The 23,446-nt window shown below is 44.8% G+C and overlaps 1 pseudogene; it reads right to left on the reverse strand.

Moving 5' to 3' along the window:
* Positions 1–1,999: 1,999 nt before the first annotated feature.
* LOC122478560 overlaps positions 2,000–23,446 on the reverse strand; it is a 33,381-nt pseudogene continuing 11,934 nt past the window's right edge.

Consider the following 23,446-nt stretch of genomic DNA (forward strand, 5'->3'; position numbering starts at 1 on the left):
GAAGCAAGAGTTAGAGAACGAGTTGCCATGTAATCAGAGAACTGAGAAGATGGGGGCTTGAAGTGGAGAGATAGTACCTTAGCACATTCGCAGCAATCTAATTAAGAAGAAAAACGTCCTAGGTGATGATAAGTGAGACAGAAATGTGTTTGAAAGCATTAGAAAAGTGTAAAAACCAATACTACTCTCCCTAAAAATCAATTTTTGACAAATACATGCAAACAGGCATTTATGCAATTAATAATAAAGACCAAATACATAAAAGTGACGTCTCAACACACACTGGCCTAAATTATGATTGTAATACCCAGAGCAATATAGCATATAGCATAAAGCAGGTGATATAGAGAGAAAATTTGGCCTGATAGTCTGAAAACAATCCTTAGAAAGACCAGTTTGAAGATTTCCAATGCTTAAGGTACTGAGAAATCATATCAGAAACCCACTTTGGGGCTCCTGGGTGGCTCAGATGACTGATCGTCAGACTCTTGATTTGGCTCAGTTTATGATCCCAGGTTGGTGGGACTGAGCCCCGCATCAGGCTCCATGATGAATGTGGAGGCTGCCTGAGATACTTTCTCTCTCCAACTGCCCCTCTCCCCAACTTGTGTTCTGTCTCTCTCAAAGAAAAAAGAAGAAAAAAAACCAAATCTTTTTATCATGACAATAAATATAATTATGCTTTAAGTAAATAACCCCATAAATGTTCTGTTATTGCTAAACGATGAGCAATTATCTAATCAATTAGCAGTTATGATAAAATTCATTCATAAAAAATCCATCTAATATTTGAATAAGAAAGATATTTGGACAGTGTGAGCCATCCTTGTCTCTGTTAGTATTAAAGTTAAATTGAGAAGGTCAGGTTGGAATCATCCCTAATGGTATACCAGGGTGGCTCAGTCTTTTAAGCATCTAACTCTTGATTTTGGCTCAAGTCATGATCTCACGGTTCGTGGGATCAAGCCCCAAGTCAGACTCCGTGCTGCTCTCAGCGTGTGCTGCTATCAGCACAGAGTCTGCTTGGGTCTCTCTATTCCCTCTCTCTCTGCCCCTCCCCCACTCAAGCTCTTTGTCTCTCTCTTTCTCTCAATAAATAAATAAACTTAAAAGAAAAAGAAGTATCCCTAACAGTTTTGCTGCAGCAAGGTTTGTTTCTGTCCCTGCTCATTATATTTAAACTTAAACCTATGGAGAATATATGCTGGTGTGAAAATATTTAAAGGAGGAGGCCACTAGACAGGGGTGGCTCTAACGCCTCATTAACCAAACCAAACACTAAGCCAGAGTCCGTGCATTTGAATCCAAGAAAATGAACCCTGAGGACAGCCAGTCACAAACAGCCACCTAGGCTTTCCCAAATCAGACAACTGCTTAAGCTATAACCAAATAATTGCTTTGCTTCTTTTTCTCCTCTATAACAACTTTGCCCCTAGCTTCTGTGGGTGGAATGCTTCCAACTAGCTCCAGGGTCATTTCCTCCAGGAAACCTTCCATGATGGCCACCAAAGGCATCCCTCTTTGATGCTTCAATATTTTTCTGAGCATGATTGTAACACTGCTTTTACTACATTGCTTGGAAATTATAAATTGTATTTGTGTGCGTTCATCTTTTCTTCCCAACGTGTTTGTAAACATCAAAAGCATGGGAGTTTTGGTATGAAATTACTTAAGACCACATAGCACCATTTCAGCCTTCCTTAGCGCTACTGCTATCTGACTGTGTGACTTAAACTCTCTGAATCTCAGTTTCATCTTCTGTACAGGATGATGAAGTTAATAGTAATTTTACAATGTTACTTTGAGATGTAAATGAGTGGGCCCATGTGAGAAATGTGATTATACCTTGAATATCTCTCTTTCCATACTGTATCTAACTCAGTGACAGGCACATGGAAGGCATCATTTTAATAAATGTTTACAGAGGGAGTGGGTGAATCTTATAGGGAATATTTTGTGAGAAGGAAGGCACCCTGGCTCTATGGTGGGTGGGAAGTGGCTATCTGTGGAGATAAGAAACCTCAGGGAAGGCAGACCTCCTGGGTACACTCTGAATGATAGCATGGGAAAACCGACTCCCAGGAGACCATGAGGGGGACATTTCTATCCCAGTCCTCATGCTGTGCTAGTCATATCAGAAGGAAGTCTCTGAGGACTCCAGCAGGTGTGAAGTCTATCCTCCTTCCTTCCCAGCTTCCTGAGGAGAAGCTGACATACAGAACTGAACCTGGACTTTGTTGTTGTTGTTAAGTTTATTTATTTATTTTGAGAGAGAAAGAGAGAGGATCCCAAGCAGGCTCCATGCTGTCAACTCAGAGCCCAACCTGGTGCTTGATCTCTTGAACCGTGAGATCATGCATGACCTGAGCTGAAATCAAGAGTCAGACGCTTCACTGACTGAACCATCCAGGTATCCTGAACCTGGTCTTTTTAAGTCCTGAATGTTTCTAGGCATTTTATTTCTTCTGCCCAGTTGTAATTTGTCTTTCAATGCTGTGGGAAAAAACTTTCTGAGTGTTCTCTATATATGCTTTCCAATATAGGGTAGCTATTGAGCAGTTAAAATGTGGCTAGTCTGACTAAATAACTGGTATTTAAATTCACTTAAGATTTAAATTGTACAGGGCAAGCATATATAGTAAATAAAAGGTTCTCATCACATGGTAATTTGAAATGTCAACAAACACATTTGTATAGAATTGCACTGTTCAAATATTTTTTTTTTTTTCTGTCTCAAATCTACTCTCTACACAGCGACCAGAGGAGCTGACCAGGTCCCTGACCTGCTTAAAAATTCCTCAATGGGTTTCTATCATTTTCAGGATCAGGTCCCCTGCTATTTGAGTTCTCCAGGATCTGTACTTACCTATTGATGCAGCCACTCCTGTCCTTGCTGTCCACCCCAGACACACTATCCTTTGCTTTGTCCATGCTGTTCCCATTGCCCCAATCACCTTTTCCCCTTGTCCCACTGCTTTCTTTGCCAAGCTTATTCCTACCTACCCTTGAAGAGTTAGATCAAACACTCTCCTCCCGGAAGTTTCCCCTAAATATCCCTTAGCCTATCCTCTCTACCGCAGGCTGGGTTGTATGCCTCCCTCTGGGCTCCCACAGCCTCCCATGGTTGCTCTAATCAGAACATCGATCATGCTAGGTTATAATTATGGATTAATTCTCCTTTCTTTTTTGGATTGCGAGATTCTAGAAACCACGGACAGTGGTATATTCATTTCTTTCTTTATCTTCGGTGTGAAAAGTAATAAAAGGAAACCTCATTTAGAAAGGAGTCAGGAGGTGAGCAGAGGGCAGAGGGCAGAGGGAGCTGTCAAGTTGAGTACTCCTTGTTTCCTACAGACCTACTGGAAGTGAGGAAAAGTGAGAAACAGTCACAACACACTCAATGAAAACCTGTCACAACACACTCAATGAAAATCTGGTATACTTTAAACTCCTAGTTTCATCCAATGGACTTTATAACAGCATTTCCAACTTTCCCCCTTTTCTCTATAAGAGAGCATCTCTCTCCTTTCCAGGAGGCCTTGTCTGTGGTTTTGCCACAGTTTGCTTGTCTCAGGTTGCAATTCTCTATTCCCAGAGAAACCTGTTTTTATTGGTAAAACAGCTGGCAGTTTTATCTGTTTTTTCAGAAAAATGTTTAATGTTTATTTGTGAGTGTGTGTGTGTGTGTGAGAGGGAGAGAGAGAAAGAGAGAGAATGAACGGGGTGGGGGTGGGGGGACAGAGAGAGGGAGACGCAGAATCTGAAGCAGGATCCAGACTCTGAGCTGTCAGCACAGAGCTCTAAGGGAAGCAGGGCTCCAGATCATGACCTGAGCTGAAGTCAGAGGCTTAACCCACTGAGCCCCTCGGCACCCCTGTCATTTTTATTTTTTAAGTTCAACACTAGCATCTGCACAGAGCCTACTCAGGAATGGAATCAAGGTATGTTTATGTTAATTGTTTGAAAACATGCCAGGTTCTTTATTTACCATAATTATAGTTATAAAATGCATTTTAGCCTGTCTCATTTGTGACTTACTGCTCTCTTTGTGGTAGGCAGCACTGTTGTTTGGGTTTGTTGGAAAAGGAATCTGAGGCTCAATGTCTCTTTAAGCGATTTGCCCAAGAGATTGAGTAGAACCTTGGTTCTCAAAGGCCTTTTTTTCCATTTTGTTATACTTCATGAAGCTCCTTTGTCCTCTTCAGCCTTCAGTGACCCCTCCCACACTGAAATTCCTATAGCCCCCACAGCCTTTACCAATCATTAGGATTGATGTGTAAAAGCTTGTGTATATTCATCTTGATAGTTGTAGTGACAAGGCTTGTGAATTTTTAAACTACTCAGCTATGGAGGGCTATTTCTGATGAGTTTTTTCATGTAACTTTTTGTAGAGGTTCTTCTGGTGCCCAAACTGTTATGCCCAGAATTCGTGATCCCCAAAGACCGCCAGGGAGCCGAGTCCAATGTAAAAGCAAAAGAGCCTTTATTCGAGCTAGCTCAAGCTCAATCCCCTACCTGCACCTACGCAGCGGTGAGATACCGGGGAGAAAGAGCGAGTTTCAAAAGCACAAAGGTTTTATTGGGGCCTAGGGGCAGTTGGTGAGGTAATGGCTGTGGCCTCAGCCGATTGGCTGGGGAAGGGTCGGAGACCTGTTAGGCAGGCGAGCGGGAGGTTACTCAAGGGGAGGAGGCGTGGTCAAGGTGAAGGACACAGAACAAGATGGAGTTGGCTGGCGTAGGCCCGCCCTTTCATTCCCCCCTTGTCATGTAGCTTACGGACCCAATCATGGGACCAGCTGCATTTATGGTGACAAGGGGAACAGAGTTTGCAGGTTTACACAAAGTTCTGGGAACCAAGTGTCCCTGGGTTGGCTCTGGGAGGTCTGATTAAGTATTGTCCCCGAGCTGGTGTCTGTGATCTGTCAGGTGATGTTTTGGGGGGCGTGGGGACTCCCAGCAGCATGAGCAATGACAAGCAGAGTTAACAGAGTTACCAATATTAGGTGGGTTGAATGCGCTGTAGCTTGAGCTTGAGTGGGTTGTGTTGGTCCCGATTGATGGCTCATCACGTGACGAAGTCCTTCCAGATCGAGGAGGGGTCCGCTGGCCGAACGTGGGTGTGATGGACCCAGGTCGCAATGCCTTCTACTTTGAGAGCGGTGGGTGTTGTCAGCACCACGATGTAGGGTCCCTTCCAGTGCGGCTCGAGGGTCTCTCGGTGGTGCCTCTTAACGTAGACCCAGTCTCCTGGCCTGTGCTGGTGAGGTGTCAGGGTTGGGCCGGCCCCGTAGATGGCACGGAGGCGCAGCCAAATGTCCTCATGCGCCTTCTGGAGCCCTCTCAAGGAAAGAAAAAGTTCTTGATCTTTAAACTCAGTAAGAAGTTCAGCTCGAAGGTTGGGAATAACAGGGGGTGGCCTGCCAAACATGATCTCGTAGGGAGTAAAACCCAGAGTGTAAGGAGTGTTTCTAACCCGGCAAAGGGCATACGGTAGGAGAGTCACCCAGTCCCCACCAGTCTCCATGGTTAATTTGGTAAGGGTTTCTTTTAGGGTTCTATTCATTCTTTCTACTTGTCCTGAGCTCTGGGGCCTATAAGCACAATGTAATTTCCAGTTTGCCCCCACCGCCTTGGCTACTGCCTGTGTTGCCTGCGAGATAAAAGCTGGTCCATTGTCTGATCCTACCATGGCAGGAAAACCATACCTGGGTAAGATGTCTTCTAGTAGCTTCTTAGCCACTGTCTGAGCCGTTTCATGCTTGGTTGGGTATGTCTCCACCCAGCCAGAGAAGGTGTCTGTAAATACTAAAAGGTATTTATAACCATACTTTCCTGGTTTGACTTCAGTGAAGTCGGCTTCCCATTGTGCTCCCGGTCTGGTGCCTCTGAGCCTGGTTCCTTTTTTATTTGATGTGGCTCTCGCATTGGTGAGTTGGCAGGTCTTGCAGGCAGATACAACTTGCTCTATTTTGGTGTCCTGTTGGTGAATCTTGATTCTGGCATGTCGGATTAAGTCTTTTAATTTTCAGGCCCCCAGGTGAGTAGACCGATGCACATGCTCTAATATTGAGACTCCGAGCCGGTCTGGCAGCACAAGCTCCTTGTTAGGTGTATACCACCATCCCTTTATCTCCTGGGCCATGGGGAGTTTCTTGATCCACTGTAACTCCTCCTGGGAGTATTTGGGCTGGGCTGGTGAAACTGGGTCTCCCAAGTCTGGTAGTTGTTAAGCCATTTTCTAGCTCCCAGCATCAGCGCCTTGGTGAGGGCTATGAGCTCTGCTCGCTGGGCTGACGTTCCGGAGGGTAGAGCCTCCACCCATACAGTGTCCGTTTCGGTGACCACCACTGCACCTGCATACCTGTGTCCGTCTCGCACAAAGCTGCTGTCATCAGTGAACCAAGTAGCCTCGGCATCGGGGAGGGGCCAGTTGGTCAGGTCCGTCTGGAATCCATGTACTTGTTCCAGGATTCCTGCAGTCACGTAGTGGAGCACCTAGGTCAGGGTCGGGCAGCAGGGTTGCAGGATTGAGGGCTGCACTGGGGTGGAACCGCACTCGTGGAGGGTTGAGTAGGAGGCTCTGGTAATGAGTCATATGTGTGTTGCTCATCCATCTATCAGGAGGCTGTTTCAGGACCCCTTCAATGGCGTGTGGGGTCGTGATCCAGATCTCCCGTCCTAGGGTCAGTTTGTCTGCGTCCTTGACTAGGAGTGCTGTCGCCGCAATAATTCTTAGGCATGGCGGCCAGCCGGCAGCCACTGGGTGTAGTTTCTTGGACAGGTAAGCCACTGGGCGGTTCCAGGGGCCTAAGTTAGAACCCCTTTTGCTATTCCCTTATGTTCGTCTACAAAGAGGTGGAAGGGCTTCGTAATGTCTGGTAGGCCCAGGGCTGGGGCACTTAGGAGGGCCTTTTTTAACTGATTAAAGGCAGTTTCTTCTTTTTCAGCCCATTTAAATGTTTTCTCCTCTTTAGTAGCTTCATATAGGGGCCTGGCAATCTCAGCAAAACCTGGAACCCAGAGGCAGCAGTAGCCGGCTGATCCTAAGAATTCCCTTGCTTCTCTTCAGGAGGTGGGAGTAGGGATCTTTAGGACAGTTTCTTTTCTGGCATCTGATAACCACCGCTGTCCGCCCTCCAGGATATATCCCAGGTAACTTACCCTCTCCCTGCATATCTGAGCCTTCTTCGTGGATGCCCGGTACCCTAGGGCCCCCAGGGTAGCCAGCAGGTCCTGGGTCCCTCGCTCACAGCCTTTGGCCATGTCGCCAGCAATCAGGATGTCATCTACATACTGTAGGAGGGTGAGGCCAGGGTGCTCCCTTCTGTACTCACCCAGGTCCTCGTGTAGTGCCTCGTCGAAGATGGTGGGTGAATTTTTGAATCCCTGAGGTAGCCATGTCCAGGTGAGTTGCCCACTGTAGCCCTCCTCCGGATCATGCCACTCGAAGGCAAACAAGGGTTGGCTCTGGGGTGCCAGCAGCAGACTGAAGAAGGCGTCCTTTAAATCCAGTACAGTATACCAGACCCTGGAGGGCGCCAAGGAGCTCAAGAGAGTATATGGGCTGGGAACAGTTGCGTGTATGTCCGTGACCCTCTTATTTACTTCCCGGAGGTCTTGTACCAGTCGGTAGTCATTTGTGTGAGGCTTTTTGACCGGCAGTAGGGGGGTGTTCCAGGGAGACTGGCAAGGAACTAGTACCCCTAGGCTTTGTAGTCTCCGGATGTGTGGCTGGATCCCCTTCCGGGCCTCCTGAGACATGGGGTATTGTTTGATCCTTACCGGACTCTCTCCTGGCTTGAGCTCTACCAGGACCGGGGTCCTGTGAGCGGCTAGTCCTATCCCCCCCGGTCTCTGCCCAAACCGAGGGGAATTCTTGTAGCCATCTGTCTATATTATCCTCTCTTGGGAGCGCCTCCTGGTGGAGGTGGTATTCATCCAGTTTCATGGTCAGGACCTGGATGGGGTAGCCCTTGCCATCGGTGACCTGAGGCCCCCCTTGTCTGAAAGTTATCTGAGCTCCAATCTTGGTCAGTAAGTCCCATCCTAACAGCGGGTAGGGGCATTCTGGTATTACCATAAAGGAGTGGGATACCCGTCCCGTCCCCAAATCTACAGTTCTTCGGGTAGTCCATGAATACTGGCTCATACCAGTTGCCCCTTGTACCCAGGACTTCTTGCTGGCTAGTTTTCCTTGTGGGGTGTGGAGGACCGAATGTTGTGCTCCGATGTCGACAAGGAAGTCCACAGGGGTCCCCTCCACTTTAAGAGTTACCCTGGGTTCGGTGAGAGGGTCCGAACCCTGACTCCCCTAATCACTTAGTTCATCTAGCTCTAGGACTTTTACTCGATCAGTCTTGCTTCCCTTCCCGCTGGCCCTTTTTGGACAATCCCGGGCCCAATGCCCTATCTCCTTGCAGTATGCACACTGATCTTTCTGCAGCCTCTGCTTCCCCCCCCCTTTGTGGTTCCTTTACCTTTTCTTGCGTCGTCTGCCAGCTGCCAGAGATGGCGGTCTCGTTCCTCGGGGAAGTCAGCAGTGGTAGCTAGTAGTATTCTGTCCAGGTCTCGAGTCTGCTTACTGCTGACAGCCGCCATGGCGCGAGCCTGCTTGTCCTCAGGAGGCTCCCGGTTATTATATACCTTTTCGGCTACCACCAGTAAGTTGCAGACTTTTTTCTCCTGGTCTATCTATTTTCTGTAATTTTCTCCTAATGTCTATGGCCCATTGGTTTACAAAGGCCATGATAACAGCTGCCTTCCTTTCCGGAGCCTCTGGATCCCTGGGGGTATAGGTACGGAATGCCTTCATGCTCCGTTCTAAAAAGGCAGCCGGAGATTCATCTTTTCCCTGTTGTACATTTCCTACCTTGGCCAAATTGGTTGGCTTTCTAGCAGCCATTCGGAGACACCCCCCATTAGAGTCTGGCGGTAGACCCGGAGCCTCTCCTTACCTTGTGCCATGTTGAAATCCCACTGGGGCCGAGTTAAGGGGAAGGAGGCATCTATCTGAGCCTGGTTGGTGGTGGGATTCCCGTCTGCTCCTGGAACTAGTTTTCGGGCCCCATTGAGGATTCTTTCTCTTTCTTCAGTCGTGAACAGGACCTGCAAAAGCTTCTGGCAATCGTCCCACGTGGGCTGATGGGTAAAAAGAACAGAGTCTAATAAATCAATAAGCCCTGCCGGTTTCTCAGAAAACTTAGGATTCTGAGCTTTCTAATTGTAGAGGTCACTAATGGCAAAAGGCCAATAGTGATGGGGCTGATTCCCCTCCGCGTCTGGGGGTCCAGTGCCTCACAGGGGCAGAACAGTGGAGTCGGCGGCGGAGGCGGATTGCTCCCTCTGAGCCCTTTGTCTGGTAAAGGGTCGGCTTCCCACCGGAGCGTTTCTGCCTCCCGCTCTCGGAACAGCATCTGCCTCCCCCGGACAGGGAGGATGGTGTTCTTCCGGCATCCTAGAGGGGTTATACGGGGGAGGAAAAATTAATTCTTCTTCAGTCCCCCCTTGTAGGACAGGGTAGAGGGGTGCTGAAGGCTGTGTAAGACTTTTCTTCTTCTTTGTCCCCTGCAAAGCAAGAATGGGTTTTGGCTCTGGAGGGAGTGGGGCTAGGAAAGGCTTAAGCCAAGAGGCTGGGTCTTCTACAAGGTCCCGCCAAGTGATAATGTAAAGGAGCTGATCAAGATGGCCCATCTTAGGCTGAGAGATGATACTCCTGACTCGGTGGATGGTAGGGAGGTCAAAGGTCCCCTCTGGTGGCCATCCGACATTGAAAGTTGGCCACTCGCTAGAACAAAAAACCTGCCATCGACCCTTTTGGACTTCCACGCTGAGGTTGTTAGCTCTTCCCCTCACATCCTTAAAGTGATTAATCATAATACTTAGAGGAGTAGTCTGAGTCTGTCCCATAACATCCATCCAGTAAGTCCACAGAACAAAACAGAGAAACACAAAAACAAACAGGGCCCCTAGAAAGTCTTCCAACTCCATGGAAGCAAAACTGAAAGCTATCTCAGACCTTTGAGGGGGTTCCACGTCCCTCCAAAACCGATGAGGGGATTCCACGTCCCTCCAAAAGGGAGGATCGGAACGTCTTCTGAAACTCCCGGCCCGTGGTCCTCCAGTGCGTCCACTTAGACCGCGTCGGGCACTACCAGAATTTCAGAAATGAGCTCACACAGAAAAGACGGAACGAACAGACACTAACCGTGGCCAGTCAGGCTCTCCGGGTCGGGAGTCCCTCGGGGGTCTTGGGGATCCTGGACGAGCCCCCAAATGTTATGCCCAGAATTCGTGATCCCCAAAGACCACCAGGGAGCCAAGTCCGATGTAAAAGCAAAAGAGCCTTTATTCGAGCTAGCTCGAGCTCAATCCCCTACCTGCACCTACGCAGTGGTGAGATACCAGGGAGAGAGAGCGAGTTTCAGAAGCACAAAGGTTTTATTGGGGCCTAGGGGCAGTTGGTGAGGTAATGGCTGTGGCCTCAGCCGATTGGCTGGGGAAGGGTCGGAGTCCTGTTAGGCAGGCGAGCAGGAGGTTACTCAAGGGGAGGAGGCGTGGTCAAGGTGAAGGACACAGAACAAGATGGAGTCAGCCGGCTTAGGCCCGCCCTTTCAAAACCTTATTCCTGATTTCAGTGTAGCTCTAAGCCTGTTACTAGCTCAAATGCTTTCTGGTCCATCTGCTTTTCTGCCTCAAGGCTTTCTTTCAAATCCTAGTAGAATGCTTAGCCCTGGGCAAGCATAATCAGGAAATGTTAATGAGTTCCAGCTGGGGGATTGAGATAACCCTCAAATAATGGGGATGAAAATTAAGAGGTAAATGACCCAGTTTCCTTGCTATTTGGTGGTGCAAAGCTGAGGCACCTTCTACATGGTTTTCAGAGGGTCTCCATCCAGTAAGCTCAAGCCCAATTATCTAGTAAAGCTATCAGCTCAATATCACACTTTGCTTGGCTTTTCCACTTTCCCCTCTTTCATTCTGTCTCCCTCCCATCTGTTTCTGGAGCTTACTTCCCAAACAAATTACCAGCAACCAAGTCCTGGCCTCAGATTTTGCTTTTGGGGAACCCAACTGAAGACATTACTTAGCTATACAGGAGTTTCTTTAGAGATAATGTTTTGCCCTGGGAGTTTTGTGCTCTAGCCTCCTGGACTTCTTTGAGTATCACTGCTGTTCCCTACACTCTGCCTTGCTCATGCTGCTCCCTCTGCCTGGCACAGTCTTCCTTTCCTTTGCCTGGCTGACAGCTATTCATTCTTCAAGACTCAGCTAGGGTATCCACTCCTCTTTAGGATTTTCGTTGTTTTACTCCTGCCACCTCTAATTGAGAGTTCTCTCTGTGATTCGGTAGCACTTCAAACACTAGTTAACCTCTACCAAAGCCATTTTCTCTCCATCTCTCTCTTTTTGTTTCTGTGACTACATCCTTTTGTTCAGTAAAGAAATGTATGGAGTGTCCACTCTCTGGTGGGCTAACATCCTAGAATAAGTTGAAGTCCAGGCTGGAGGTGGTGTCTCTATGAGGTATATAAAGCCATAATCTCTTCCTTTCTCTGTGAGACCTTTGAAGAGAAGGGGTCTAGAATGGTAGTTGTTAAAAAACTAAGTGCTCAATAAAACTGGTAGGATGTGCAGGAGTGAACTTAGGATTCATTTTTCCTTCCACAAACATTTACTTTTATGAAGCACTTACCTTGTGTCAAGCACTATGCTGTGGTATGGAGTATACCTAGATGAAGTGTCAGACCCCAGGCATCAGAGAGCTCACCCCACCCTTAAGTGAGGAAGAGAGAAGTAAATAATGCATAAAGCATTGTCAGCATCAGGCCAGGGACACACAGGTGACTGTGGGAGGATAAAGCAGCTCAGAAAAGTGTAATGTTTAGCTTGGTCTTAGAAGATAGTGTCGATTCACCAGGGGGAGATGGGAAAATACATCCTAAGTATACTGAGAAATACAGCAGTAAAGTCTAGGGTTAGGGCTGGTGCAGTTGTAGAGGGGCAAGGAGCCAGAACTCTTTGGGCCTCTTCGAGTTTGGTATCGGTGGGCACAGAACTATTGATTCCTCGGTGCATTTCAGTTGAAGAAATAGGTTACCCAGCACCTTGACCAGAACCAGGCAGGCCAGGAGGAGATGTGTTGGGAAATCAGGAAATCTGTCTCAAGTCCCAAATTGAGCTTCAACCACAGTAAAGCCAGGCCTTACATGTCTGGGGTGGGCAGGAAGAACCCCTCAGTGCAGCAGAGCGCCATCCCAGCACAATGGGTCCCCAGAGGTGGCTGAGCATGCTCAGTTGCCAGGACTCGAATGTTCAGGAGCAAAATGAGAAGTGCTGGGGACTCCTAGCCCTGTGGGCACCTGGGCCCAAGAGGACTGGGGCCATGGGGGGGCGGGGCCTCAGGCGACTGCTCCCTCCCAGCCCACCTACCACCTCCCCGCCAGGCCCTCTACATTGTTCCCAGTCTTCCTGAGGAAGGTATGTCACCCCGAGGATCCTATTGCCCACTCCCCACTGCCCCGTGACTTTTGCGTGGGCTTAGATGTGGAGGGACAACAAAACATGGTGGAGCAGAGCCAGAGGGCACCTGAGGCAGATCTGTGGAGGCGGTCGTTCAGGGGGAAGCGCTGAAGCAGCTGGGCAGTCCTGGGTCTGAGGGGTGAGGGGACTTGGGCATGGCCCTACTCCTGAGGAGGCGTCCCTGTGTGTTTGTGTGGTGGGGCTGGGACCTCGGGGTCAGGGGTCAAGGGAAGTCATACAACTCTGAATGGTGGGAAGGGACCTCGGAGTCCCAGAGAAGGCGCAGGGATGTATGTGCGAGTGTGCCCACTCCTGAGTGAGCATGAGCCCAGAAAGTGCTGGGACTCCAGGGAAGATACAGGACTCCAATCCTGAGGGGCGCTTGTGATGGGGCTGATCATAGGAGTGGGCTTAGTCATGGAGCAGGGTACACAGACTTGTGGGAACATGGGAGGGCTCCCTAAAGGGACATGGTTTGATAGAGTCTCTAATTGTGAGGAGGCAGTTATCTGTGAGGCGAGTGTTACTGTAATATCAGGCAGTGCCATGGAAAGGGGGTATACACTGAATATTTGTGTTTTGGGGAAGTACAGTGCCTTAGTTTCCACCCAGGCCACCCAGAAAGTATACAAATCCTTCTGTGGGTTCTGATAAAGACAAGAGGCTTGAGGGGGCACTCAGAGCCCCAGTCCTTCAGAACCTTGCCATCTGATGCTGGAGCCTGAGTTTGAGTATATATGGGATCAGTGATCTTGAAGGTCATTCAGAATCACAAAGGAGTTCATGTCCATCTACGTGTGGGTAGAAGATAGTCTTTAAGGTGCAGGAGACTGCTGGGAAGGAGAGACCCAGGTTCCTTTTCCTGAGGGGCCCCCAGTTGTGGGTTTGACTGGATTTGGAGAGTAGTGACCTAAGTGTCTCACAGGGTCAGGGAAAAGAGCAAGGGCTTTCACAGTCTTGTGTATATGGGAGGGAGTTTGTACCTGAAAGGGGCTGTGGACTGGAGAACTGAAGCTTCAACACAAGTGATATCTGTGTGTGTGTGTGTGTGTGTGTGTGTGTAGTAAAGAAGTGGCTTTAGGGATATGTGTGGTGGTGAGTGATGGAAGTGGTATACACAATCTTGTATCCGTGTCCTGATTAGGTATTTTGGTTTCAAGAGTGATCCACTTGAATTATCCAGCCCTTGGCACTGGGGAAGGAAGGGTATGGATACTAAATATGGTTATACCAAGACCATATAATGACTGGAACTGGAGCTGAATGAAGCCATTGAGAATGAATGGTTCAAGAGACTGTTATCTCTCAAGACCTGCCTGGTTTCTCTTTGTTTCATCCATCAAGTAGTTCCTCTAGTCTTTTACACTTTACACTTTCTCATAACTTGAACATGCTCCTTCCTTTATTCATTCATCTGCTCAACAAATATTTATTGAGGGCCAACTCTATGTCAGATACCAACTCAGGCACTGGAAACTCTCTGCTTGTGATTTTCTTACCCTTTTTTTTTCTTTCTTCCCCCTTACCCCCAGTCCCCAGACTTACTGGCTTTACATATATTATACATTCTATGCATTATTTTGTTGGTTATTGCCTGTTTGCTTCCACTAGAATGTAGGCTTCATGAAGGGAAGGGTTTTTGTGTTTCTCAATCCCATATGTTTAGAGCTATACATGGTGTATAGTAGGTTTTTATTAAATATTTGTTGAATAAATAACTAAATGGTCTGATAAAGTCTAGTTGTTCAAGAAACTTTCTGTGAGGAAGTATTATGAGATGAGATATAATAAGGATTAATTAAGTGAAGAGAAGGACGAGGAGTAGTCCAGGCAGAGCGAAACCATGTGCAAAGATCCTAAGGTAGCAGGAAATATAATCTATTATGTTTAAGGAGCTGAAAAAAAAGACAAATATGGCTGCATGTAGGGCAACAGGAGAGGGAAAGAAGCCGAAACATATCTTGCAGGTCTTGCCTACTATGATATGTATTTTCACCAAATATCTTAAGAATAGTAGGAAGCCATTGTGGACTCTTCAGCAGGAACATGACATGATTAGAATCATAAAAAAATATAACTGGTTACAGTATGGAAAGTACACAAGATATTAGAATGGATGTAGGTATACCTGTTAAAAGGTAGCAGTGGAGATGGAGAGAAGGAATTGAGAAATATTTAAGAGATAAAATTAATAGGATTTAGTAAAAGATGGGGATAAAGGAAAAGGAGGTATCCGGGCATGCTTCTAATTTTCTAATTCGTGATCTGGTTACTTGTTGGGGCCACTATGGAAGTAAGGAGCACTGGAAGGGATCTTGGCTATGTTTGAGAGGGAAGATCATGAGTTTGGTTTGGGACATATGGTGTCGGAGGTATCATTTATCGTTGAGCCATCCAGAGAAGTGAGAGATGGACAAGGCAGTTGAATGTGTAAGACAAGTCTGAGCTAACATGAAGATAATTAGTGAAGTCAAAAGTGTGGATGAAATTGCATAGAGGGACAGTGGGGTGTGGAGATTAGAGGCTTGGGATTAAGTGTTGAATAGCTGCAATTTTTCAGTGCTTTCCAAAGAGAATGAGGAGAATGGTCTTGAACATATGGAATGCTGCCAAATGATATAAAAATGAAGACTGAAAGACTAGATTCAGCAACAGTCTTAGCATTGTTGGTTACATTGATGAGAGAAAAATTGATGAAGGTAGGAGCCAAACCATATAAATTCTGAATTACGATGAATGGGCTTAGTCCTTGTTTCTTAATTCAGATTCCCAAGGGAGAGAAACTAGTAGACATGCATCATATTTTCACCGGATCATATCATAGATTTCAAGCCAGTGTAGGATTGACTGTTTTCGGATTAGATGTCCAGCTATTGCTGACTGGAGTCACCTGGTTTAAAACATGTCCATCTAGTGAGTTTTCATCTCAGTGGCAATAGCTAACATTTCTGGAGTGTTTACTATGTTCCAGATATTGTGCTAAGAGCTTTATATATTTTAATGTATGTCAGCATCATAACTAATTTCTAAGGTATTATCACTACTGTTTGAAGCAGTTTTGGCACAGAGAAGTTAAGCAACTTGCTCAAGATCTGCAAATAAGTGTAAGATTATACATGTTTGGGGCTTATTTTAAGTTTATTTATTTTGAGATAGCACACATGTGGGGAAAGAGCAGAGAGGGAGAGAGAATCCCAAGGAGGCTCCACACCACCAGTGCATATCTCTGCGGGGCATGAACCCGAGAACCAGGGGACCATGACCTGAGCCAAAGTCAGACACTTAACCAACTGAGCCAACCAGGCACCCCTGTTTCGGGCTTATTTTAACATTATCCAGATTCATTATTTGGCTTTCTCTTTATATTGCAACATTCTATATAATGAAGCAATAATAGCCATGATGAAATTCTTGTCCTACAGGAAACGTCATTCTAAGGTAAGCATATGTTAGCAAGGTAATGTGGAAAGAACTGGAATTCAGATCTTTGTTTAAAATCTGTTCCTGTAACCTATTAGATGAGAACTATGGACTCCATTTTCTGATCTATAGTTTCCTCATCTGTAAAATGGGGGTGATATCTGCAGGATAGTTGTGAATTCTAGAAATAATATATCTGAAGTGCATGAAAAATGATATTTTCTTAGTACCCCCTGAAGATTGAATGTCAAAAAATTAAGATGTATTACCTATACATATAAAAGCCAGCTCTAAGCATACAGTGATGAATTTAAGACATTCTTTTTTACCTCCTTTTTTTCCCCATTGGTATAATGTATTTACTGTTACAAGAAAGGCAGACACCAAGTTTAGGAGCATGTGGAATTGTTATGTGAACTAAATGTCATGGAATAGGTCTGTATATGAGATGGATTTTGAGGAATTTCTTGGAGTGAAGGGATAGTTAAATGTTTTTTTTTTCCCAAGCATATAGATAGCTCTGTTAGAAGGTCATATTTGCAAAAGGAATTTTCTTTAAAATATTATATACTTTTTAAATTTATGTATGTATGTATTACTGTTTATTTATTCTTGAGAGAAAGAGAGAAAGAAAGAAAAAAAAAGAACAAACTGGGAAGGGGCAGAAAGAGAGAGAGAGGGACAGAGGATCTGAAGCAGGCTCTGTAGTAACAACAGACAGCCAGATGTGGGGCTTGAACTCACAAACCACGAGACCATGACCTGAGCTGAAGTGGGAAGCTTAACTGGCTGAGCCACCCTGGTGCCCCTAAAATATTGTACTTTAAAATGAGGACAAGAACGTTTGAATTTTTCTTCTTCTCCAACAATATGACTACTAATAAAAATAAAACAGAAACCTTATAGCTAACTACATGTAGGAGTATTAGTCTCACCCTAGATTGCACTTGCTTCAATTTCTCAGATTCTTCTTCCTTGCCAACTGTATAAAAGAAAGCTTTGTGTGAATTACCTGGTCACATTTTGTTCCTGTATTGCCAAATGTGTTATTTTTGTGGAGGCCCATACCAACCAGAAATTTTATATTTAAACTTAAACCTATGGAGAATATATGCTGGTGTGAAAATATTTAAAGAAGGAGGCCACTAGACAGGGGTCGCTCTAAGGCCTCATTAACCAAACCAAACACTAAGCCAGAGTCCGTGCATTTGAATTCAAGAAAATGAACCCTGAGGACAGCCAGTCACAGCCACCTAGGCTTTCCCAAATCAGACAACTGCTTAAGCTATAACCAGTCAAATAATTGCTTTGCTTCTTTTTCTCCTCTATAAAAACCTGGCCCCTAGCTTCTGTGGGTGGAATGCTTCCAACTATTCTTGGTTTGCCTTGCAATTCCATTAGAAGTGTCATCAAATAAGCTCTTGAAAAATTTATCTATCTCAGTCTTCCTTTTTTTTTTAAGTTTAATTATTTTGGGAGAGCGAGAGAGGGAGAGAGGGAGAGAAGGAGAGCTAATCCTTAGCAGGGCTGCACTGTCAGAGCTGAGCTGATGCAGGACTCAAACCTATGAACCTGCGAGATCATGATCGGAGTCTAAACCAAGGGTCTGACACTTAACCAACTCAGCCACCCAGGTGCTTCTCAGTTTTCCTTTTCATATGGGAGAACATGGCTAATTATAAGATAAAATATTCTTTGTAGAAAGTAAATCCTATCAGAGAGATTAAAAACAAGCCTTCCTTAATATATGCTAAGTCATTTAAACCTGTATATTATTACATTGACAGTTTGTACAGTTTTAATTTCTACAGAATATATGAAGTGAGAGTGGTCATTGCTGTGTGTCCGTTAAGACTATTTTGGTTGCAAGGTACATAAAATTTAACTCGAATTGCTTTAAACAAAAGGCATAATCATTATCCCTGGAAACTGAGACTTCCAGCAGTATATATAAACTCATTAGCTGCTTAATTCAGAGGATCAAACAATGTCCCTCAATCCATTTGTTCTCTCCAGACCCTGGTTCTCTTTCATATAAGCTCCATTGTCAGGTAGACTTCTTGTGTTTGCAAGTTGGGTACCACTAGGCCAACTACTGCAAAGAAAGCAGATGAATTCTCTGTGGGAAATCTTAGTAAAACCTGCTTTAGTTGGTTCTCATGAGGTCAGTGTGTATCCTTGAGCCAATCACTGAGGTAGACAAATGTGAGGCTTTTGTTGGCCAGGTTTGAGTCATATGCCAGGCCTGTACCTATGAATGGAATCAGTTTCATGGGAACCACATGAGTTGAGAGTAGGAGATGAATATTTCCCCAAAAGGGAGTCAATAGCCAAAAACAAGTATTAACCACTAAATGATAGATCTAGAATCACCTGGGTACTTTTATACAGGAGCCTCAGATAGTTTTGCCTTTAAGAATGGATGGCCATGACTCTTTAATAAATAAGAGAATGGAGGGACACGTGGATGGCTCAGTTGATTGAACATCCAACTCTTGATACTGGCTCAGGTGATGATCCCAGGGTCATGGAATGGAACCCCACATCAGGCTCCCTGCTGAGTGTGAAGCCTGCTTAAGATTCTCTCTCTCTCTCTCTCTCTCTCTCTCTCTCTCTCTCCCTCTCCATCTGCCCCTTCTTTCTGCTTCTGCATGCATTCTTTCCCTCAAATAAGAAAAAAACAATGTGTCTACAAAAAAAAAATCAATAAATATGAAAATGGAGACTGAAGAAGCATTCAGAATCTTGAATGTTATGGCCACAAATAGAATTACTGTCAGTGAAGAGAGCACTTTTATTTTTTATTTTTCAGTTTTTAATTTTTTTTTAATTTAGAAAGAGCATGAGTAGAGGAGAGGGGCAGAGGGAGAGAGAGAGAGAGAGAATCCCAAGCAGTCTTCATGCCCAGCCGGGAGTTTGACCCAGACTTGAACCCAAGAGTTTGACATTTAACCAACTGAGCTACCATGTGCCCCGAAGATACTGCTTTTAAAAAGGAAAAAGATCATAAATTCAGGCAAACTAATAAAACTTAGTTACTCTTACTAAATCATAATTAATCACACTAAAAAATTTACAAACCTATTTATTCCAGAATCAACTGTTTCTGAACACTGGATTACTAGAGAAATATGGATGATTTTTAATTACATTTTATATGTAGTTTCAGGTGTTGGTTTTTTTTTTTTTTATTGTTTAGGAAGAGGTAAAACTTCGACACCCGATTATCATTGTACCCTAAAGATCTCTTGTGGATTTTCTTTGGTTTCCTGAACTTCAGATTTACAAAAAATTATCAAAATCAAGGGAACCAAAAGTGAACAGACAGAAAGTTTACCACTTTGAAAGTATAAGCTTTACTGGAGATGTTGTATCCTTCATTTTCTATAGAGCCTATTGTAAATCTTTGGTTGGTGCTTCATCATTTAATCACTTTGATCCGTTTATGTGTATTTGATTAGGTAAAGTTGAAACTATTGCTTGTGGTGTGATTTAGTAAGGAAACATGGTCTGGGGTCAAGGAGGAGAGAACAGGGAAGGGGAGTGAAGGGAGAAGAAGAGAGAGAGGAAGAATTGTCTGGAACATAAAGTGAAATATCCTCATATGCCAGATACGAGAGACTCAAATATCTTTTGATCTGTGGAAAGTGTGAAGTGTATTTCTATTAGAATGGAAATGCCTTGCAGTGTGAGCTTTCTGCATTAGAAAGAAGACAATTGGTTTTCTGTTGATGCTCCAGCCTTATCTTTTATCATCAAAGGTGCTGCTATTTTGGTATGAGGTCCTGAATGTGATGACCACATATGACCTTCACAGATCCTGAGTGGAATCCAGTGGGTGGTTATGTACACTCACACCTGTGTTCTCTCAGACACAATTGCTTATACTCAGGATCACTTTACATCAGCTGCGTTAATGACGTTGTATCATTAAGTGATACCATGATCACAGCTTTTGACACTGATTTTCCTAAGTATGGCATCAGTTTTCTTACAAACGTATTACCTTCTTCTTTTCTCCCATTAAGTTCCATTTAATTTTGATTGTGAGGTTAACTTTCATTAAGGCTGAGTGAAATACTGAAGGGAAAATAGAGACTGACAACTTCAACAAGAGAGGGAAAAGAAAGTGGCAGAAGATTTCACAACAAATGTAAAGGAAGATAAGGCAACATTGGCTGTGTGGTTAAAATTAAAAGGAAGGGAAATAAATGCTTGGAGACTCAACTGTGAGAAAGTACTGGAGTTTTACTGTTGTTAAAAGGAGGTTGAATGGGCCTCTATTTGCTTTTCCTTGGAGTCTTTTTTTCTTTAGCCTATTAGGCAACTGTGAATATATCATTAGAATTGTCAGTTAATTTTAAAAAATTATTTAACTGTTTGCTGGAAAAGATTGACTTGTAAATAATGAGATGAATGAAACCAAAGATTATTGTATCATATGATCCATGTTAAATTCAGGAATATATTATTTGAACTTGAAGGAAAGTTGAAGTGGGTGATCTCTAGAGAACTGCAGTTTGTGTGTGTGTGTGTGTGTGTGTGTGTGTGTGTGTATGGATATGGATATGTGTCTGTAGTGTTTGCGTTTTAATTTTCTTTTTAATTAAAGTAATTTTGTGTTGATGTGATTTAAGATTGGGCTTGCTGAGAGTAGTTGCTACCCCATAAGAACTACCTCTTGAAGATCTACTTATTTAGTGGTGAGGACAGGACTTTAAAGCTGAGAAAATTAGAAAATGTCACACACTCTGCACATACTCTCAAGAACTGGTAAGCGAGGTTTAGGGAAGATGGCGGCTTAGGAGGATGCTGGGCTCACCGCGCATCCTGCTGATCACTTAGATTCCACCTACCCCTGCCTAACTAATCCAGAAAACTACCAGAAATTAGCAGAACGGAGTCTCCGGAGCCAAGCGCAGATGAGAGGCCCACGGAAGAGGGTAGGAAGGGCAGAGAGGTGGTGCGAACTCCACAGACTGGCAGGAGGGAGCCGGGGCGGAGGGGGGGCCTGCAGGCCAAGCAGAGACTGGCTCGAAAAAGCGGAGGGGCCGGACGAAGTGTGTTCTGACAGCAAGCGGGACTTGCTTAGCATCTGGGAGGTCATAAGTTAACAGCTCTGCTCAGAAAGCGGGAAGCCTGGAGGACAAAGGGAGAGAGAGTTGCTGAGCCCCGGGACGACAGAGCTCAGTTTGTCAGGGAACAAAGGCGCTCGCCAGTGCCATCTCCCTCGCCCGTCCCCCAGCCAAAATCCCAAAGGGAAACAGTCCCTGCCAGGGAACTTGCTTGCTCCGCGCAAACACCCAACACTGTGCTTCTGCGGAGCCACCCCTCCAGCAGCGGGTCTGACTCCCTCCCGCTGCCACAGGGCCCCTCCTGAAGTGGATCACCTAAGGAGAAGCGAGCTAAGCCTGTCCCTCCTGCCCTCGTGCACCTTGCCTACCCACCCAGGCTAATACGCCAGATCTCCAGCTCTGCATGCCTGGCAGTGTGCAAGTAGCCCAGATGGGCCACACCACCCCACCCCACAGTGAATCCCACCCCTAGGAGAGGGGAAGAGAAGGCACACACCAGTTTGACTGTGGCCCCAGCGGTGGGCCGGGGGCAGACGTCAGGTCTGACTGCGACTCCACCCACCAGCTCCAGTTATACACCACAGCACAGGGGAAGTGCCCTACAGGTCCACACCACTCCAGGGACTATCCGAAATGACCAAACGGAAGAATTCCCCTCAGAAGAATCTCCAGGAAATAACAACAGCTAATGAACTGATCAAAAAGGATTTAAATAATATAACAGAAAGTGAATTTAGAATAATAGTCATAAGATTAATCGCTGGGCTTGAAAACAGTATAGAGGACAGCAGAGAATCTCTTGCTACAGAGATCAAGGGACTAAGGAACAGTCAGGAGGAGCTGAAAAATGCTTTAAACGAAATGCAAAACAAAATGGAAACAACGATGGCTCGGATTGAAGAGGCAGAGGAGAGAATAGGTGAACTAGAAGACAAAGTTATGGAAAAAGAGGAAGCTGAGAAAAAGAGAGATAAAAAAATCCAGGAGTATGAGGGGAAAATTAGAGAACTAGGTGACACACTAAAAAGAAATAATATACGCATAATTGGTATCCCAGAGGAGGAAGAGAGAGGGAAAGGTGCTGAAGGTGTACTTGAAGAAATAATAGCTGAGAACTTCCCTGAACTGGGGAAGGAAAAAGGCATTGAAATGCAAGAGGCACAGAGAACTCCCTTCAGACGTAACTTGAATCGATCTTCTGCACAACATATCATAGTGAAACTGGCAAAATACGAGGATAAAGAGAAAATTCTGAAAGCAGCAAGGGATAAACGTGCCCTCACATATAAAGGGAGACCTATAAGAATCGTGACTCATCTCTCTTTTGAAACTTGGCAGGCCAGAAAGGATTGGCACCAAATCTTCAATGTATTGAACAGAAAAAATATGCAGCCGAGAATCCTTTATCCAGCAAGTGTATCATTTAGAATAGAAGGAGAGATAAAGATCTTCCCAAACAAACAAAAACTGAAGGAATTTGTCACCACTAAACCAGCCCTACAAGAGATCCTAAGGGGGATCCTGTGAGACAAAGTACCAGAGACATCACTACAAGCATAAAACCTACAGACATCACAATGACTCTAAACACGTATCTTTGTATAATAACACTGAATGTAAATGGATTACATGCGCCAACCAAAAGACATAGGGTATCAGAATGGATAAAAAAACAAGACCCATCTATTTGTGTCTACAAGAGACTCATTTTAGATCTGAGGACACCTTTAGATTGAGAGTGAGGGGATGGAGAAATATTTATCATGCTACTGGAAGCCAAAAGAAAGCTGGAGTAGCCATACTTATATCAAACAAACTAGACTTTAAATTAAAGGCTGTAACAAGAGATGAAGAAGGGCATTATATAATAATTACAGGGTCTATCCATCAGGAAGAGGTAACAATTATATAAATGTCGATGCGCCAAATACCGGAGCCCCCAAATATATAAAACAGTTACAAACATAAGCAACCTTATTGATAATAATGTGGTAATTGCAGGGGACTTTAACACTCCACTTACAGAAATGGATAGATCATCTAGACACACGGTCAATAAAGAAACAAGGGGCCTGAATGACACATTGGATCAGATGGACTTGACAGATATATTTAGAACTCTGCATCCCAAAGCAACAGAATATACTTTCTTCTCGAGTGCACATGGAACATTCTCCAAGATAGATCATATACTGGGTCACCAAACAGCCCTTCATAAGTATACAAGAATTGAAATGATACCATGCATACTTTCAGACCACAATGCCATGAAGCTTGAAATCAACCACAGGAAAAAGTCTGGAAAACCTCCAAAAGCATGGAGGTTAAAGAACACCCTACTAAAGAATGAGTGGGTCAACCAGGCAATTAGAGAAGAAATTAAAAAATATATGGAAACAAACGAAAATGAAAATACAACAATCCAAACGCTT

This window comes from Prionailurus bengalensis, unplaced genomic scaffold, assembly GCF_016509475.1.
Source record: "Prionailurus bengalensis isolate Pbe53 unplaced genomic scaffold, Fcat_Pben_1.1_paternal_pri Un_scaffold_93, whole genome shotgun sequence".
NCBI lineage: Eukaryota > Metazoa > Chordata > Mammalia > Carnivora > Felidae > Prionailurus > Prionailurus bengalensis.